General features: G+C 43.3%; 1 long non-coding RNA gene across 1 annotated transcript in view; it reads left to right on the forward strand.

Annotated features, from left to right (window-relative positions):
* Positions 1-15,075, forward strand: part of LOC309339946 — a 28,901-nt gene extending 13,826 nt beyond the window's left edge. Inside the window, exon 3 of the long non-coding RNA XR_014155688.1 lies at positions 12,148-15,075. This is a non-coding gene — a long non-coding RNA (uncharacterized lncRNA). The remainder of the gene's footprint in view (positions 1-12,147) is intronic.
* Positions 15,076-15,841: the final 766 nt, after the last annotated feature.

The raw sequence follows: 15,841 nt of genomic DNA on the forward strand, positions 1-15,841 counted from the left end.
CTGGAGTCGGCTAACTTGGTGGGATTGAGGCTAACAAAATAATCGAGATCAAGACAGGTACTGTTGGTGAATTGCTTGGAAGTGGTATTTGACCTGTTCTGGACAAGGTTACACTGCTGCTTGAGGATTAGGTCAGAAGTAGCTTGCCAGATTGCCCTTACCACTATGTTAGCTTCCAGGCAGGTGGGTAGCTGTTGTTCACTGGGAGACAGGGGTGAGATGGTGGGAAGGTTAATATAGTGCAGTTGCACCAACAAGATTGACTCTGCCAGGGCGTTTCATTATGCCAGCCTCCCTGCACGACGCCCCTCCCAGCAATTCACCTTCTTCTCACATGTCCTCCTCAGGGTAATCCTACATTTGGGTGGTGTGTTTGTGCAGAGGCAAATTGTGCAGAGTGGGACTGGTTCAGTTGCACTGGGTGTGGAGTCTCTGGGGGTGCTACCGGGAAGGCCACAACTATGATTTAGAATGGAGTAGCAAAGGGGTGCCAAATTTTGGTGTTGCAGACGCGGGTGGCGCTGTGGGTTAAACCACAAAGCCTAGGCCTTGCCAATCAGAAGGTTGGCGGTTCGAATCCCCGCGACAGGGTGAGCTCCCGTTGCTCGGTCCCTGCTCCTGCCAACCTAGCAGTTCGAAAGCACGTCAAAGTGCAAGTAGATAAATAGGTACCACTCCGGCGGGAAGGTAAACGGCGTTTCTGTGCGCTGCTCTGGTTCGCCAGAAGCGGCTTAGTCATGCTGGCCACATGACCCGGAAGCTGTACGCTGGCTCCCTCAGCCAATAAAGCAAGATGAGCGCCGCAACCCCAGAGTCGGCCATGGCTGGACCTAATGGTCAGGGGTCCCTTTACCTTTACCTTAGGGTCAACATACGTCCAGGAAAACCCAGACATGCCCTCTTTTGGGGGACCAACATGCCCATCTGAGTGGATTTTTACATTTTAAAGGAAATGTTTGGGGTTCGGGGCGTGTGGCTTGGGTGGCTGTCAGGGACTGGATTGAGGGGGACGAGCTTGAGGAGGAATTGTGGAGATCGTCCCCCCTTCTCCTGAAGCTTCCATAGAAGAGGAAGGCAGTATTGAATTACAGCAGACTTCCTCAACCTTGGCCCTCCAGATGTTTTGAGACTACAATTCCCATCATCCCTGACCACTGGTCCTGCTAGCTAGGGATCATGGGAGTTGTAGGCCAAAAACATCTGGAGGTCCGAGGTTGAGGAAGCCTGAATTACAGCATGGTTTGAGGGAGGTCACAGCTCAGAGACTGCTGAACAGAAGAGTTGGGAGGTGTTGGGAGAAGAGAAGGGGGAGACAGAGGCAGAGCAGCCAGCTGACACGTTATCACTGGAGAGTATTTCTGACCCCCCTTCTCCCAGAACCTGGCGTTCGTTGAGAGTGCAAGAGCAAAGGACTCAGAGACAATTAGCCTCTGGTGGCCACCATAAGGGGAACTGCTGTAGCTAGGAAGAGAGGCAGGAGGAGCTCAGTTGAAGCAACGCCATTAACGGCAGATAAACTCCATTCCTTTGTCCATGGTGATGATTGAATAAACTTATTAGTAAGAACTCTTCTTTTTCTCTGCTTCTTGCTGCTACCGGGGGAGGGATAGAATTTCTCCGAAGCATGACAGTGGCTTGGGCTTGGGCTCAGACGCAGGCAGCTCGGGTGTGGGCACGGGCTGCTGTTCATGCCATGGCCTCTGCCAGCCCAAGCCGGGGAAAGAGGTGCATGGGCACAACAGCGGTGGCCCTGCATGCCTTTACCCACACACCTCATTCCCCAGCTCAGGCTGGCAGCGGCTCAGGCTGTCCTCTTTTTTGCTCTTCGAGGTATGGCAACCTTAGGTTGTGCAGGGCGCTGGTTAAATGTGAGACCCCAAAATCTGTCATTGGTGTGTGTGTGTATGTATGTGTGTGTGTGTAAAACAAATCAGCAGCCACCAAAGAGAGATGATCCGTTCAGGAATAGGATGGAGTGAAGGGCTCAGTCCCAACTCCCTTATATGCATGATAGGCCACCAGACTGAGCATGTGTTATACAGACCAATCCCTCCATGGGGATTTCCTCTTTTGGGCCTTGCCAAATGCACACATGGTATCCATTTGAGTCTTCAGTTCCTGCTGCAGCTAGGGATCTGAGCACATATGGACATAACTGGATCAGGGAAATGGGAGGGATTTGACACGTGTACTACGCTTATGCCAGGATGCAAAGAGTGTGCAGTCAAAAACCCTGGAAAATAGGCTTTTTAAAGGCTTTTCAGTTCAACGGAAATGCTGTCAATGCCTTGTAAACATTGAAAACTAAGCTAAAACTCAAACCGCTCCGCTTCGTACTGGAGGGGCACTTATCAATTACATACGCAAACAGAAAATGTTTTCCACTGAAACAGGCTTCTAAATGAGCTTCTGTGTCTAGATGAAAATGAAATCTTTGTAGGTTTTCAGATCTACTGGGGTGAACTAAAATTTTCTGTTCTAATTCATGAAGTCTTTAAAAACCTTGCTCTTAACTTATCAAAATACTTTTAAATATCTGTGGGTCAGTTCCACTAACATGCGAACACAGGCTTCCATTTCCTTACCTCCCTCATTGTGTTTACAGAGAATGCAGTGTAAACTGTGTATGTGTGTAGTTTGTGTATATGGAGAGAGGAAGAGGCCATCTACAAGTTTGCAATTTACCAGAGTTTAGTCTATGAAGAATGAGCTATAAACAAAGACGGCCAAAGGCCACTTGCTTTGGCCAAGAATGCTTGGGTTTCTGGCTATATTGTTTTCTTGGCCTTCAAGCTTTGTTCTTGCAACATTCGCCCCCCCCCCCAATAGATGCTCAAACCAAAAATTCTGCACTAGTGCCTCATTATTAGCTATAGCCCCATGTAACATGATCTCTCAATTTATACTCAGAATGAGCATGTTTGTCCAACCAGTTTTCTGATGCATGTATTGCCCAGGGAGGCACATTATGTGGCCCATGAGAACAGCAAAAGAACCAGACTGTACAATGCCGATGGGATAAAATCCAGGCCAAATCTTTATTGACAGCAGCAGGCAGGGCAAGGGTTGGCATGGCATGGGGTCCCAGGATCAGTTCATCATTCCACAAGCCCCACGTTGATGGAATGGATCTGCCCCAAACCTGTTCTATGGGAGTCGGCCAGTGTTGAACCTTGCTGTGGCACAAACTTAGCAAGCAAAGTCTCACTGCATAACCAGGGTGCAGATTCTTACCAGGCAGATACCCCAGCATTGAGCTTCAGTCAATCCTTCCTTTAGGCACCTTATGGGGGCTCCTCTATACCAGGGACATTCAGTTCCCAAGAGACTGTGATCTACTCCCAGGGGAAAAAACCCTAAAAAACTAGCAGTGATATACCGGGGGGGGGGGGGAGCCAAACTTATTGAGCTTTTTTTAGGGGGGGGGACATACTTCTGATGCTTGGGGGGGGGGGGACATGTAATAAATCGCTTACCAGGTAGTAAACCCAGCAGTGGTAACTCCGTCTTCCATATCGGCAATCGTGCGCAAGTGACGGACAGAGCGAGGGGGTAGGGCCAGATGCTCTTTCCCCCCTGCGGAGGAAAGTCAGCACGCGATCAACCATGATCAACCGCTATCACCAGGGATTGACCTGTCAATTGCAGTTGACTGGTTGGACACCCCTGCCCTATACTATGTTGATCTGCTCAATGCCATTTCTGCCTTCATACAAACAACATTCTTCTACCTAACAAAGTAAGGCCATAATGTCACTGAGGGAAAGGTGGAAAAAGAGCCAATCAGGTTGAGAGAGGAAAAAAATTATTTCTGGCCCTATCGACCAGCGCCCCATAATTTCCCAGTAAAGGCTCTAACCCAAGAGTGGGTGGGCAGGTATCTCTCAAGGCAAAATGGCCGTGACCTCAAGGCTGAATCAGCCTTATGTAGGCTTTCCCCATCCCTTTGCAAGGGCTCGTGGGACTGCTTTTTTTGTCTCTGTTCAGCCCAGTGGATTCCATTCCACCAGCATCAGGTGAATGGAATGATGTAGTGATGCTGGAGACCTATTGCCATGCCAACTCCGAGCCTTCCTGCTGTGGTCAATAAAGATTTCATTCAAACACCCAGTGTTCTGTCTGTTCATTTGCTGTTCTTCTGGGTCACATATTGCTCCTGTCAGGGCAAACACTTTCCCTTCTTGAAGACTGTCCTGTATTTAATAAAATGTGAGAGAGTGGGACTAAAGAGTAAATCTGCCATTTGGTTACTCACTGTTTCTTAAGGTTCATGGTGTATGCTAGCCAAATTGGTCCACTTTAAATTTCCGTAGGATTCCCTTGCATATCTTCTCTTTCTCTCAGAAATTCAGCCAAAGTAGAACCCTGTTAACTTCCATTCACTTCCATGGTAGACTAAAGCACATGCTTCATTCCATGCTACTGAAATCTGTGGGCCTCAAACATGCTTTATTTTGACTAACTCGTACCCTACACGCTTTAAGCCAGTCCTTTATTCTGTGGCAGTTTGCCATTTGGAAAATACTTCCTCAAATATCGTAAATAATATATCAAAACAGGAAAGCCTGTTCCTTATTTGGTGCCATTTCCCTTTCTTCAAAAGCATTTACCTTACGGCTACATATGTAGACTCTGCACTTGATGGCTTCCAAGTTATTTTGGGGGGAGAAATCTCAAAATAACATAATATGCATTTTTTAAAACATCTGCTGCAGCTGATGTCTTGCGGGGGAACCAATATGTTAACTTGCCCTCTGGTCAATGAGTTCTTAGTGTGCTAAAGAATAATACGGCAGCAGATGTACAATAAGAGCCGGGAGGCTGGAACATTTGGACTTTCGCCTTGTTCGTGGTAAAAGGAAACTAACAGAGGCTGTGTAAATACAACTCACCCTGCGTGGCTCCAATAGAAAGAATATTGCTGTTTTGCCTTTCAAATCACCAACGTAGTCTCTCTCTCTCTCTCTCTCTCTCTCTCTCTCTCTCTCTTTCTCTCTTTCTCTCTTTCTCTCTCTCACACACTGTATTTTGATGTTGGCACCATCTCCATTGAAAAAGTAGACCTCTTCTTCTACCAAACTGGCTTCCAGTCTAAAGATTGACACTAACCCTAAGATTGATTTGGGAGCAGGTATTTGAGGTCCCTTCTTGCTGCATCACTGTGTTTGCTCACCACCTTAACATATTAGCTAGTGCTTGATTAACTTGAAACATTATTACTCAGGACCACCTCTTCCCATATGGACCTACCCAGACCCTGAGATCATCTTCAATGGCCTCGTTAGAGAGTAAAATTCATGTTAAATTGCTGTTTTAGGGGTTGTTTTTTAAAGTCTGGAATGGATTAATTCATTTTGCATTACTTTCTATGGGAAAGCATGCCTTGGTTTTGGAACGCTTTGGTTTTGGAACGGCCTTCCAGGATGGATTAATTTTGAGAACCAAGGTACCACTGTAGTTTTAGGCAATAGAAATTGTTGTCTTAATATCATGGGTCCAATAAGGCTCTTACATCCAGTATTATGATAATGAGTTGAATATATTGATCCAGACAAGTGGTGGCCGAATGTATGGATGAAAGAAAAGATCCATCCATCGATTTTCTGTTGAATTTGTATTCTGAGACATAGGATTCCAAGCCAAAAGTCGATAAATGAGAAAGGCTTACTATGTTTGTGGAGGGTATCATTGTTGAAATCATTGAAAATCTTGATATTTCTTTTTATATATATATAATTTTTATTAGATTTTTAACATATCATTTCCAACAATAATTAAACATACTTTTACATCTTATTCAAATTTTTGACTTCCATCAATCCTGTCTGAAAATTTTCCAGTCTAATCTCTCAGTATGAATTTCTTATCTTCCCTATTACATTTCAAACTCATAACCAATATCTCTATCTTTTTCTACTTTGTAACACTTCGTATATTTCTCGGATCTTGATATTTCTAATCTGTTACTGATAATGATTAGATCTTATTTGTTTGTTGCCCTAGATATGATTTAACACAGTTTTTGAAATGTAAAACTTTTTAAAAGGTAACAACTAAGCAAATATAAAAAGAACTGAGGCTGCCTCCACACATTACACACAACTGTTTGTTTCTTACCCTTCCTTCTTATAATACTTCACGTGGCATTATTCAGTTTCGCTTTTACACAAGAGCCAAGTTCTCCCATTCATCAAGATAATGTTTATATTCTTCCTGTCCCATTTGTCAGTGTTGGGTCATTCTCCATTGATCGAGGGGTCGAGATAACCTGAAAGTGTGCTTGCACGCACAATGCGAAGCGCTCTCTCCAAACGCTTGGACCAGATTTATCTCACCCTGCCCCACTTTCCTCTGGGAAGAATTAATGGAAACAGGAAATCTGCAAACATTTAAAATGGATACATGAGATTATTGAAAAAATGCCTTTCCTACAAATAGAGCTTTTAAAAGAAAAATAATCTGCAGTGTTTGGGACTAGTATGAAGTTAACTCAAGCCACATTTCAAAATAGTGCATATGATGTATATCACTCTCTTTAACTTTGTATTAATAAAGACCTTGGGAGTAGTAATGAGAGACGCTTTGAGGCTGGCAATAGATGCTCTCTATCCCACACACAGGATGTTGGATGACCAACATATAGGGTATGTAACCACCTTGGGCAGTTCCAGCAGGTGGCAGGCTGTGACCGGCATAGGCAAGTGATGAGGCTTGCTCAAAATGGCAGAGTACCTGGCAATTTTTATAATGGAATCATTGACATTTTGATAATGATTTAGTATCACTGTAGGTTTCTTAGTTGTCACAGAACTACCATTCCCAGAGTTCCCTGTAAAGAAGGATGAACTGCTCAACCAATCTGGGAACTGCAGCTCTGGGACAGCAATAGGGGTCTACTAGCAACACTTAGCAGGGACGTGGATGGCGCTGTGGGTTAAATCACAGAGCCTCGGACTTGCCGATCAGAAGGTTGGCGGTTCAAATCCTGGTGACGGGGTGAGCTCCCATTGCTCGGTCCCTGCTCCTGCCAACCTAGCAGTTCAAAAGCACGTCAAAGTGCAAGTAGATAAATAGGTACTGCTCTGGCGGGAAGGTAAACGGCGTTTCCGTGCGCTGCTCTGGTTTGCTTAGTCATGCTGGCCACATGACTCGGAAGCTGTACGCTGGCTCCCTCGGCCAATAAAACGAGATGAGCGCCGCAACCCAGAGTCAGTCATGACTGGACCTAATGGTCAGGGGTCCCTTTACCCTTTACCTTTTAGCAACACTTAGCACCCTTAAACTACAGATACCAAGATTTTTGGGGGAAGCCACTGCTGTTTAAATAAGGCTGCCACATGTCTGGGTTTTCGTGGACACTTCTGGGAATCAGGCCGCAAACTGGCGTCCAGGCGGATTTTTGCTGAATCAGCAAAATGTCCAGAAAAACCCAGACATATAGCAAGGAGGGCAATTAAATAATAAAAAGGCTTCAAAATTCCCCCCAAAGCCCCCAAACTTAATTTTTTGGGGGAGATGTTCCCCCAAAAAGCTCAGCAACTGCATTTTCACTTTGGGGAAAATGGCAACCCTAGAATATATGCTCTGAACATGGTCTTACAATTGTTGTAGTAATAATAATTTGCTGAGTTGGAATCCTAAATGAATAGCTATAGCCGAGAGAGCAAGAATCAGGTTCATTATTGCAAAAAATGCTGTCAGGCTCCCCCACCCCCAAAAAAGTCTGTCATAAGATGTCTGAAACTAGTTTGAAAAGCCATCTACTCCAGAAACAAATTTACTCCATTATCATCTGTCATTATTTGTAAGCAAAAATGAATTTCAATGGAGTGAATATTCTGAAATAATTGGATGACCAAGTTCAACAGTCCACATTATATAACTGTCCCATAAGCATTGTACACCAACAGTATCCAAAGAATCCAAGAGAAATAGCTGACTGGAAAAAAAATAGAATTCCCCAGGTCCATGCAGAGGCATATTTCAGTCCATAAGAATGCAACCCCAGTTCAAGACATATCTGAAATCATCTTTCTGGCTTAAAAAAAGATTGCTATCAACTGTTACATTATCCTTTATTCAGCAGAATGTTGAGAGCTGCTCTTTTCACACTAATAATATTTTTGAACACAAAATATATATCAACATTGTTTCTTCTAAAGAGCTCTTATCAAACCTTATAAGTCTTAGGAAGATTACTTTTTCCTAGAACTGCCTTAATTTTGTTTCTTCTTCACCTTACACATTTAAAATGAAATGCCCAACCAAAGAAAATGAATGTGTATGCTGTAGATTTTCATAGTGGATTCAGCCACCCTGCGATTTCATTTTTCTCATAGCTTTCTAATATTTCCAGATGTTGCTTTTGCTCAGCTAATCACTCCGCTGTGCTTAATTGAGGTTTTGGTATTACCAAAATGGCCTCTGATTGGCTTTATTGTCTGTTGCATTTCTGGTCTGTTGACTGTAATAAAACTGATGGCGATTTCCTGTAGATAGTAGAAAGCAATATAAATAATTGTACAGTTGTTAAGAATGGGTAGAAAGTACATTCGCTCTATACAGCGATATAAATTCCGCCATAAGGGGGCAAACCGACGGCAAGATTTGCTGGGATAAGCAGTTTAGGAAGCAGAGGATTTCTGGCTCAGTTCATTGATTCCCAGTTTAGCAGGTGTTAGGTCCCCAACTCCTATTCAGCTGCATATATGCCAGTTTAGCTGGCTACATAGATGCTAGCTGAGCCAAGGCCAGTGTAAGTCTTCAAAAATGTGCATTGTGGGATGAGGACCAGGGTGGGGTGGGGCTTAGGCGTGATCCTAAGCCCTTTAAGTTTTGTCACATGACCTGGCAACCTGTCAGGCAGCAGAGGAACTATCCCCCATGGCAGGTTGCCAGGAACGGATAAGACAAGGAAGAGTCCACCTGCTTTTTATTCAATATTCACAGAGAGAGGCTTGGAAATGCAGCCTCTTGGAAGAATGGCGTCCTGAATAAATCTCTACTCCACCCCCCCCCCTCTGCTTCATTCATCAACAGCACCACCACCTCTATGGTTGCTGCTACCTGCCCTCTGTCTTTGAGCTCTTTGCTCTCCTACTTTTAAGGCTCACCGGTTCTGGGAGATGGTGGGTCTGGAATGCTTTCCAGTGATAACGTGTCAGCCAGCTGCTCCAGCTCTGCCAGCTCCTCCTCTCCCATTATTTCCCAGCTTTCCCCCTCATCTTCCTCTGAGCTGTGACCTGCCACAAACCACTGTTGAAATTCTGAACTGTCTTCTTCTTTGGAAGGGTCAGGCTAGGGAGGTGGTCTCCACCATTCCTCTTCTGGCACAGAACACTATTTTAAAGGCTCCTGTCATACCCTCCAACATTTATCCAATGAAACTAGGGTGTTCCTATTCTATAAGACTAAGAAAAAGAATAATTTTATTATTTATGCCCTGCCATCTGACTGCATTGCCCCAGCCACTCTGGGTGGCTTCCAACATATATAAACATTAAACACTTAAACAAAAAACCCTTCCCTATACAGGGCTGCCTGTATAGATGTCTTCTAAAAGTTGTATAGTTACTTATCTCTTTGGCTTGGGAAACAAATAACTCCATACCCTCCAACATTTCTCCGATGAAAATAGAGTTGTTCCAAGGAAAAGTGGGACATTCTGGGATCAAATCAGAAACCAAGATGGCTTCTGTAAATCCAGGACTTGAAAATAGGGGCATTTGGTGGGGTCTGTTGCTTTCCCTCTGTCTTTTACTCTGTTATCACCAGTTTGGGCACTGCTTTCCTTCTGGGTGAAGATAGAGGAAAAGTAGGTGTTGATCAGTTCCGCCTTTTCTCTGTCACTTAATGGCATGTTTCCATCTTCCCCATGCAGATGTTAGGTTAAGATGTTAATCTGCAGCTACTAAGTGCACATAAAAGTACAAGGAAAGGCACAAAAGGAAACACACACCCCTTCATTTATCATATGCGAGCCTGTACCTTTTCCACCAGATAATCCTCAAGGCAAGAAATAGAACATTTGTTTTAAAAGTTATGAGGATAAAATAAAATAAAAAATTGCCACTTCAGTCAAAATTGAAAAACAGAAGAGAACCAAGCATCACTTGCCATTTTATTTTGTCTCCGGTTACGAAGTGCTGGAAACAGCTAGAGCTAAATATTATGGCAGATGAAAATCTGTTGCCCCTTCTATCGTTGTCGTCTTTCCCCTGCAAACATCTAGAGGGACTCAAAGCACAAACTGACATTGTACTGTCAGGTTTGCCTTCCTCTAATTCCTTGGCTGTCCTCCAGGCTTCTCTGTCTGGCGCATGGCACTCTCCTCAGGCCACACCCCTACTTTATGCTTTCATTGAGGTTTTATTTTATTTTATTTTATTTTGACTGGCTGGAATGTATTCTTGACCTCTGATAATGTTTCTGGCTCATCTGAACGGAAGATAGAGAGGAATGCGCAAGAGCCCAAAGGTGAACTATGGGCTCCTCGCTTCATCCACTTTTCCTTCTCTCATCTGACCCTCGTAAAGTTGCCAGAAAAATGAATAATGCTCTCTGTCTGAAAAATATTCCCAATACTCTTATGCTGCATGCATGGTTTCCAGCTGCTCTAGGGAAGACAACGACATACTTGCAGTAGGCAAACATTTGCCATAGCATCTAATGTCACCATTATTGGTTGTTTTCGTTCCCCCTCCTGTTAAGACATGGTTCATTCCCTTTAATTTCGCTGAGGAAGCAGATGCCTCAGTTTACAACACTTCCAGACTGAAACTGGCCAAGCCCAAAGTATTTTTTCACCACTGAAAGGGTAATAAGTAGATTATTAAATACATTATTTGTGGGGGGCGGGGGAGAAGTAGGTGTGAAGTTTGTCGATTTTGCTATAAACATGAACATGAAGAGTGCTGTTCTGAAGAAGGGAGAATAGGAACAGAAAATATGCAGCCCTTTCAATCAAATTATCTCCTTTTAGCTTGTAGTTTAATTCTCTGCCGCAAGAAAACAAAGTTTTGACTTGGCAATGGCTGAATCTCAGCAGGACAACGTGGAAAAGTACTTGATAGTATACCGTATTTTTTGCTCTATAAGACTCACTTTTTCCCTCCTAAAAGGTAAGGGGAAATGTGTGTGCGTCTTATGGAGCGAATGCAGGCTGTGTAGCTATCCCAGAAGCCAGAACAGCAAGAGGAATTGCTGCTTTCACTGTGCACCAATCCCTCTTGCTGTTCTGGCTTCTGAGATTCAGAATATCTTTTTTCTTGTTTTCCTCCTCCAAAAGCTAGGTGCGTCTTGTGGTCTGGTGCGTCTTATAGAGCGAAAAATACGGTAGTTCTCTGATTCCCTTCCACAGAAATTGAAAGAGTATGATTAGCGCCGTTAGTTATGACATTTGCAGACTTTGTCTGGCATGATCCATCCCCTCCCTTTTAGGAAAGGAAAGCCATTCATAAATTCTTTTGCAGTGTTTTGTGTGTGTGTGATGGAATGGCCGTTTCTAATTCCGAATGACTTCTGAAAAGGGGTTTCTCCAGCTCTGGTCTTTTTCCTAATCTTGCATGTAGTCAGCTAATTACTAGTCAGAGTCAAGAGCATTCAGCAATAGGACCTTTCCCAGGCTCTGACTTGCACTCTCCCCCTGCCACCATGTAACACGGCCAGTCTATCAGCTGTTCGCTGGATATTGAACAACAGCTGCCATCCACAGCAAACATCCGGCTTCTACTGAGTGCCATAAAGGGCCAATTGACAGGCGCAAGCTTCAGAATGCAGAGGAATGCATCCACAATTACAGTGTCATTCTTAAGGGTATAATAGTTCTAGCAGAAAAAGAAATAAGGGGGTAGGTTGACCACCCATATGAACAGGACTGTCGGGACTGTAGGTCAGGGGAAGAGCACAGACTCTGCATGCAAAACGCCTTCTCTGGCAACTCCAGGTAGGGTTGAGAGAGACTTTGACCTGAAATTTAGGAGAGTTGCTGTTGCTCTGTACAGACAATAACTGCTTCCGGGTTCTGTCCTGGGCCCGTTGTTGTTCAACGTCTTTATAAACGACAAATGCTATTCTAGGCTACATCAACACAAGTATAGTGTCCAGATCCAGGAAAGTAATAGTACCATTCTCTTCTGCCTTGGTCAGACCACACCTGGAATACAGTGTCCAATCCTTGGCACCACAGTTAAAGAAGGATGCTGGCAAGCTGGAACGTGTGCAGAGGAGGGCAGTCAAGATGATGTGGAAACCAAGCCTTATGAGGAACGGTTGAAGGAGCTGGTTATGTTTAGCCTGGAAAAGAGGAGACTGAGCGGAGATATAATAGCCAACCTCAAATATCTCAAACTTGTTTTCTCCTGCTCTGGAGGGCCAGGACTTGAACCAATGGCTTCATTTAGGATTTGAAAAATGAAAGAGAGAAACAGAAATTGGTGGAAAGTTTGGTCAAAGCCACTCAAAGAGCTTCATGGATGAGTATCTTCCTGGGCCATATTCAAAATCTGCTCCATTGCACCTCATCTATCTGTCTGTCCGTTCATCTGTCTGTCTGTCTGCAGTGATCTTATATGCCATTTTGACCCAAAAGCCACAGGATGCCTTTTCCCAACCAATGTGGTTTAGATCTAGCACCAGAGAGTGTTACATGAGCCTTCACTTAAATACTTCACAATGTTTAATTCTCATGTTTGTAGAGACACAAACACTCCTTAGTGACAGAATTATCTCAACAATGCACAATTATTACCAAGTGAAGTAAAAAAAAAAAAAAAAGTATTTTGGATTTAATGAGGAAAAAGCTGGGGTGTTGCAACTCCCTTGAAATGTAGGTTACTACTTCAGCCTAACCCATTAAGTTTTTAGTTTTTTTAGTTTTTGAGGCTGTGGTATTTGGCATCATTTCTTCTGTTCTTTTGATAAGTACCTAAACAGGATGTCCTTGTAAATTAAATGAAAAACAGCTCTGGAAGGTTTCCTCCCTCAGGAATAAGCATTAAGATTGGCAGATGGTTTAAGTGGAAATACACAGGAATGCACTTTAGCCAGTACTTGGAAATTGTTCCTGCAGATATTACCTAGGTAGATTCACAAAGTCCCATTGGGCATCTGTCTGCAATGAGTCAGTTTCTAATGGCCTGGAGCAGAATCCTTTAATCCAAATTGTTTTCAAACCACCATAGTCTTAAGAAGCGAAATGTAAAAATAACTTGGAAGTTAATGATCATCTCAGCTAACTTCTCACGGCATGCTCTTTAATGTTGCTGGTATTAGTCTGGATAGTGATGATTTAGTTCATCATAACCCCAGAAGCCTCCCAGATTAATTCATCATTTTGGGGGCACCTTTTTACAAACCATGATCCAGTATGGCTTGTAAAAAGGTAACAAAGACACTCACTCTCCTGAAATACATCCATGAAGGTCAGCAGGAACCCATTCAAAGCCTACATCTGCATCAGATATGTTCCTTTTTGCTGAATCGCAATGCCTCAATTTAAAGGGGCAGATCTGCACTCATGGTTTTTAACGTTAAGGAAGGGTTAAGGAATGGTTTTGATAACGATATGAACACATGACTACTTTTAACGTTCATAATGTGTTATTAAAATGTGACACTAGAGGGCATGGCAGAGAAATCAGCAACTGGCAGTAGGGAAACAGCGTTATGACAAAAGAAACAAAGGTTAAAAAAAAAGAAAGATTTTATTTACAAGTATGCCCTGTTATGTTTTAGAATGATATCTCTAATATTGTTCTAATAATGTTAAACAGGTCAGTGTAGATCCAGCCAAGGTTTCCTCTACTAACCATACTGTGGAAGATTGTGACTGTGGCTGGATCTACACACAGGGGGAAAACCCACTATAAATAAGTCCTAAATTAGATTGTTATAACAAAAGAAAAAAAAAACCTGTTTAAAATTGCTTAGTCAAATGTTGTGCTCTACAGTGCCATCTGGTGTCGCATCTGTACAATGGTGTTACAACTGTGTGTAGCTGAGTTCTCTGTTCCTCTTCACTCTGCTGCCAGGTGCTAACCGCTGCTGGGCAGTTGCAAGTCCCCTGGTTTCTTTAGCTTTAAAACAGCGCTTTTTAAGAGAAGATGCTTCAAATAGAAAACTGTTCTCTGTGAAGTAAGATACTTGGACACTCTGCCGTGAGGCTTCCCGCTTTTCCCCCCAAGCGTGCCACATGGTTGGTCAATGATGGTTTACAATTCACGGGGATGCAGGAAAAGGGTGTAACATTTGGGCTGAAGGTGCAGGGCAGTGGGTGTCTAATGGCATTTGAGAGAGTGCCTCTCTGGGATCGCCTCTCCTGGTATGCCCCGCAGAGGACCTTAAGGTCCACAAATGACAAAAGTTTGGAGGTCCCAAGTCGTAAGGTAGTTAGGTTGGTCTCAACTAGGGCCAGGGCCTTTTCAGTACAGGCCCCGACTTGATGGAATGCTCTGTCACAAGAGACTAGGGCCCTGTGGGACTTGACATCTTTCCACAGGGCCTGCAAGACAGAGCTGTCTTTGGTTTGGACTCAGTCTGACCCTTATGTTTCCCTCCGCTTATGGTTTTGATCTATGGGCTACTATTAAAATGAGGCTGCATTTTAAATTGTATTTTAACCCGTATTTTAAATTGGTTCCCCCTCCCTCCCATTATGTTTTTATTGTAATTTTACTAGTGTTAGCCGCCCTGAGCCCGGCTCTGGCCGGGGAGGCAGGTAATAATCATCATCATCATCATCATCATCATCATCATCATCATCTTTTGAGGTGGATGAAAAGCGTTGCATCTTCATAAAGCTGTTGGTTTGCATTGATAGAAACTTATCGGAATGAAGGAGCTAGCAGATCAGACTTTGCCGCAAACTTCTGCTGTAATCTGAGTAGCGTTTGACTCTCCTTTGTAACATATGTGCAAACACTGTTCAGAACAAAAGGTACTCTTTAAGTCCTCAACAGCCCTAGAATGGAGACCAAGGCCAAGCAAAGTACTGCCACCGGGACTGCCAGTGGGTTTAAGAGTTCTGCAGGATTTTATATAAATACAATAGCTCTCCAAATAAAAGTTGAAAATGTACTGTATACAAAGAGTGGAGAAACTGTGTCTTTTTCAAATAAGTGGAAGTACAGTTAACCCATACTAGATCTCACTGTCACCTTTCATCTGTTTGTGGGTCTTCCACATATAATAACAAATATATTTAATACTTACTGGTGTTTCAATATTAGTAGCAGTAATATTAATGGTGCTTTCCTACAGCAGAGAGCCAAAGGATTACTTTAGATGTTACCATGATCTTCTGTGTGCCTTGGGACAGCAGATGTTTTCCTATTTAAAAAAATTGATTGCAAAATTGTTTCAGCATGACTGAGGTGGGATGCCGATGAAAGAAGCTCAGGTCCTAAATCCCCTGGGGTATGCAGAACCAAATGTGCGAACCTTCGAACTCTAGGTTTATATGTTTTGTGAATCGGATCCCAAAGGCAACTGTGTCCTTAAACAGCAATTGCTGTCAACATGGAGTTGACAGATGTGTCCTTTGTCAATAACAAATGCAGCTTGATCCTCTTAGTAAAGTTCCTTGGAATCCATGTAGATTGCTATTATGAAAATACAGCTCATTAAGCAGATTAGACAGATTTATGGGAGACATCTTATTAATTTCTATTTGCTATGATCGCTAAGTGGAATGTCTGTGTTCCACAGATAATTTTGGGGATAAGCCATAGGGGAGTGACCTTCCATAGTCAGCTTCCAAGATGCATCTGGCTGTCCACTTTGAGTAATGGAATACTGGTCTAGATTTAATAAAACCTACTGGGGGAAAAATAGATTCCTTGCT

The sequence above is a fragment of the Podarcis erhardii genome, assembly GCF_964252035.2.
Source record: "Podarcis erhardii genome assembly, chromosome: 4".
Classification (NCBI taxonomy): Eukaryota; Metazoa; Chordata; class Lepidosauria; order Squamata; family Lacertidae; genus Podarcis; species Podarcis erhardii.